The 5,312-nt window shown below is 38.0% G+C and overlaps 1 protein-coding gene across 1 annotated transcript in view; it reads right to left on the bottom strand.

The window, feature by feature from the left end:
• The window catches only part of prkcaa (protein kinase C, alpha, a), a 142,459-nt gene that overhangs the window by 45,012 nt on the left and 92,135 nt on the right, over nucleotides 1-5,312 (bottom strand). The gene's annotated exons all lie outside the window — the stretch shown is intronic.

Below are 5,312 nucleotides of genomic sequence, written 5' to 3'. Positions count from 1 at the left end.
CCCCCCCCCCCCCCCCCCCCAGAAAAGTTGCTAAATCTAGTGACAAAGTCGCTAAGTTGGCAACACGTGTTGAGTAATAGACTAAATGTTGCATTAAACAGCTACAGACTTTACATTGCTATGGACGCAGGATTCCAACCGTAGAGACGGAACCAACTATTTTCTTTAGCAGAAGCAATACAATCGTATTTAAATGAATAAACTACCATTGTGTGTCAAATTATTGATTCATTTGGTAAGTAGCCATGTGATAAGCGGGATCATGTAGAGAGAGGCGGTTGTTATAGCAAATACAACCTTATACGTTTCTGGTCCTGTGTTTCATTTAGTCCACACACTCTGGATATTTTTACTATCTGTATTTATATATTTTTTTCAGTTACAAGTACATACTTTTTTGATATCATTTATGGTTACCTACTTTTACCAAACTATTTTAATTACATATTCAACTTAATTTAATATAACGTCACTCACTTACACTGCAATATTGTTTTTCTGTACCCTTGCAACCGCACTTTACGAATTCTTTATTTGACGTCACTTACATTCAGCCAAATCTTCTGCTCACAGTCTGCTGTTTGCTTGTTTTGTGTTTACTTGTGTATTTGTTTGTTTTTGCTAAAATTGTAAATTATGACTAAACTGTAAATTGTAAATAATGTAAATTGCCATACCTGATGACGTTTTATAAAAGCAATAGCTCACAAGCCGTGGTATGTTGTGATATCACAGCTAAGGCGTGTTGTTCTGCCCAACGCGAAGCTGAGGGAGCCATTGCTGAATAAAATACATAGAATTCTGTTAATTATTACATTAAGTACAGTGTCAGTTGCTCCAAATTGGATCTTGGAAGAATTGGTTTCAACGCCAACCATGTCTGTGGCCTTTCTAACATCCAGCTTTTTCCTTTTTTCTCCTGTTACCCACAACTCTTCAATATGTGTGGCAGAAATGTCATGAAAAACAACTTCAAAAAGCCTCTTCCAGAGACCTTGGCACCCACTGAGAGACAGACAATCAGACGACCAGAAAGAGAGCTGTTATACCCAGCAGGCCAGACACATCGGTGCAGGAAATTGGATGAATGAAAAGGCAACAGTGTCTCATCAGAGGCCTCAGCTAAAAAGTATCTGGTACAGTACAGTACATGTGTAAGCGTGTGTATATGTGTCTGGGTAGAATTTGAGAGGGGAAAGTTTATGATTTACTTATGATTTTAAATACTCTGATATTGATAATAAAATTCACTTTTTATTTTATTATTGAAAAGGTATTAAGATGGTGAGTATCACCATCATTGAACTTCATTACGGCTTGATAGAGAAAATATTTTTCTGTAAATTACGTTGGATCCTTATTGAGCAGTAATTAAGAAGAACAACTTTACATCAATGGGAAGAGAAGAATTGATCATAGGGCAATGATTATAAAAACAATTTTACATCCTTTTATTCTCTTAAATGATTTTTTATTGAAATTTGTCTTGTTAAAACCTAACATATATCTAAACAACTACAGTCTGAGTCTAAGTCTTTAAAATAGAACTACACTTTTTACAAAGCAGTGAGAGACAGTTTGTTGTCAAATGACAGCCAGGTTAAATTCATAACAAAGTCTAAAAGGAGCACTATGAACATTTTTTCAGTTTATTCTCAAGGAGAATAATTCTTTTGCACACTAACTGTTTGGCAAATGAAAATTCAATCTTTAATTTGACAGTTTGTTAGTTAGTTTCATTTCATTTCTGTGTCATGCCAAACATTTGGCACCACTACTTAATAGACATTTTCCAGTGTTACAAAAATAAATCATATGGAGAGAAATACATGGAAAACAAAAACAATTGAAAATAAAATAAAATCTCTACAGATGATCTAGGACTAGGTAAAGAGCTTTTTTTCTGTTCACCCGGGCTTTCTCAACATGACTGGCTATTTTTATATGTTTCACGTCCAAATAGCCATCTCAGTCTTTGAGCATCATCCATATTTACAAAATGAATATCTATTCTTATCTTAATAAAAAAAATCATCACACTGTTAAAAATTAAAAGGACAATAGTAAAAAAAAATAAGATAATTTACTATTTCATTTAAACAATACATCGGACAGATACGCCTTTCGTCTTCTATAGTAAAGGTCCCATGACAAGGTGCTATTTGAATACTTTTATATAGGCCTTAGTGGTCCCATAATATTGTATGAAAAGTCTCTTTCCCAAAATTTAGCCTTGGTGCAGAATTACAGCCACTAGTGCCAGTCCCACAATGTGCTTTCCTTAGGACATGCCATTTTTGAGAGACTATGAGCTGAGGAGGTCTTTGAAAACTGCAGCTGCTACGGATATGTGACCATTCAATATAATTTCTAAGTTTCCAATTTACCAGGTTGGGAAATTAGCACCTGCCACCAGCCAATGGCAGGTACTTTTTCAAGGTGGCGGGTGACTTTGCCTTGTATACCAGCCACAGTGGTGGGTGGAGTGGTTTTCAGCGCTAGTCCGTGACATCGGTTCAAAAAATGTGGCAACATATCCACGGTGTTAGGAGGCCTGCTGCGGAGTCAGCAGTAGAAACTGTTGAGGGCGAAGTAAAGAAAAGGTACTTTTCGGACAAGTGGCACATTGTGGCGAACGGAAAACCAGGGAATGGTTGGCCTACTAGGGTTGGGAGATGTCCCCTAAACTGGCAGTTGATCAACCATTTATTTAAAGGCCCTCTGTAAATAAACAGTTTTATATGCTGCGGCTGGTTAGGGACAGTACATTACAACTTGACCTCCTTTCACTTAACTATGGTGCTGTCTAGACTCAATCAGAGCTCTGTGATCTGTGAATGTTTGCCTTTAACAAGAGCGACAGTAATAACCTAATATACCATCATTACTAAAATTGAACTACGTTCTCGGTTAAATTTGCACTGAATAACGCATTCCATGAACAGAACCATAACTCTTGCCGAGCACATGAACAGATGTGCAATATTAGCTCACACGTAAAATAGCACCCTCGTGAATAAACCTCCTGTTGCAAAAGTACATTCATAAATCCTGCATAACATCGCCATCAGACTTACTTATTGATACACAGTAGTATCCACCAAATTAGTCCAATGAGGGGATAAAGGAAAGTATGATAGCGTTCCACGTTAAAGCCAGGTAAAGCAAGCTACTATACTGACAGAGAGAGAGAGAGAAAGACTATCCCTACAAATAGGTTGCACGTAAGGGGGGAAATGTATCTTCCACTTAAGGGGCAGCACAGCGCAAAGTGTCTTTGCTAGTTTAAAACCGACGTGGTTGTCAAATTCCAGCCCACTAGGATTAGCGCGTGTCTGACAGGGAGGGGGGCGTGGCATCACAAAGGTGGCGATGATATGATATAATCCATCTGCACAACCCTACAGCCTACCTTATAGATGACCAGTCCATGCACTGTGCTTACTGTCAAACTTACTCGTCTTCAGAAAATGCAAACACTTTGTTTGTTTGAGGAACAACTAACCTTAAATTAGAGGCAATAAAACACCACAGGTCCTCATATCAGATAAGTCTCATATCAAGTGCACTGCCATACAGCTGGCAAAGATGGGACCCCAGGAGCAGAGTGTGGCAATAAAGGCAATTTTTTTCACATCACTTTTCATTTGCTTATATTGATAAAATATGTATTAATATTACAAAATAATGTACTAAAGCAATTCAAAATATGCTAGTACACTTTTATAAATTTGAATTACGGAAAAAATGGCTGGTAAAAAATATATTTCCCACCATGTAATATAGACATACTTTTTTAGAGCTTAGTATGGCTGGACACACTAACACAGTAAATTAAAGAAAAGGTTATCTGGATGGGATTAACAAGGCTATACAAAATACAGATTTACCACATCATCATACTAATCAGTAATGACTCTGGTTTGCTGATATATATATATAAAAATAAACTAGATAAAAAAGAGTCTTATTGATAGCCAATTGGGGATACACTTTAATGTTGTACAGACTCTAGATAAGACATTAAAAGTCAGATATGTAATATCATTATTTTAATGAATCCCAAAATTACCCCTATGTATCATCAGATATTAAGGAAACATGCTAAGTTGAAATACTAGCTTTACTTTTGAAATTTTCGTTCCGTGACGGAATTTCTGTTTGTGTTTAGGCCTGTGTGTTGTCATCAACTGCCCATTTTGACAGCCAGGCTAGGTTGCATGATATAATGTTACTTGTAAAAGAAAAAAGAAAAAAAAAAAAAGAAAGAAAAAAAACTAAAACAAGTAGGCTACAGCTGTAACATTAGTACAGCCATGAGAACGAACAAACATGATCAACAGAGGTCAATTCTACCCGACCCAAAAAACTGGCATGTTTTTAACAGTTGCAAGACCAGAGACGTTACAAACCCCACATAAATATTGGAGGCGTATTTGAAAGATAGAGACAGCTTGGGGCCCAAAAGGATGCCGAGTTGGCTAATTTCTCACTGAACAGGTAGCTAAGAATTAGCTTCAGGCTAATTTATCACGGCTAATAGGGACGGGCATTTTATGTCACTTCAACATTAGTGTACTTACATTGAATTATATAGCTAGAGTACCTGAGTTAGTTACTTGCAAAAAAAAAAAAATTGAGACACAAACAGTAAAGTGACCCGACTGGCCATGCTAACCCTGCTAACGTTACTGGAGGATCAGGCGAGCGGGCCATGGCTGTTTACAACGTGCACCCTGTTTAGCGGCCACCAACAACGTTGAGTTATTTTAAGCCAAGAGAGTGGGGCTGTAAATCAGAGGACCGTGAGTTTGCAGTGTGTTTAGCAATTGTTGCTGTAATTCTAAGCTAATAATGTGTGTTCAGTTGGGTGGAGAGGACAGCATTGTAGTATTATTTTTAGCGGTTCCTTCCTAATTCTAAGCCTAGGAAGTGTGTCTGTCCATCGGGTGGGGAGGACACTGAGGTTGTTTTGTTTTTAGCTGTTCCTACCGTAATTCTAAGCTGAAAAAGTGTGTTTGTCAGTTGGGTACAGGGCTCCACGTGAGCACGGCTTCTATGACTGTCAATATAGCCAGCAATTACCGTTAGTTACTCTGCTGTGCTGTGAAGTAAAGTCTGTCTCGGTCGGACAAGCGTCTAGCAACATGATTGTGGATGCTCCTTCAACGCACTTTGGAGAAGGAGGTCTGGCAAAGCAAGACTATGGATGCTGCGGTGTCAGCTTGGCAACCTCTGTGAACTTCTAGGCTGGGGAGAAGGGGGCGGGAAAACAACTCTCTCTAGTATTTTGAATTTGTACTGCAGTAACT

This window comes from Etheostoma spectabile, chromosome 2, assembly GCF_008692095.1.
Source record: "Etheostoma spectabile isolate EspeVRDwgs_2016 chromosome 2, UIUC_Espe_1.0, whole genome shotgun sequence".
NCBI lineage: Eukaryota > Metazoa > Chordata > Actinopteri > Perciformes > Percidae > Etheostoma > Etheostoma spectabile.
Note: the sequence above shows the minus strand (reverse complement) of the source record. Positions and strands in the feature narration are given on the sequence as shown.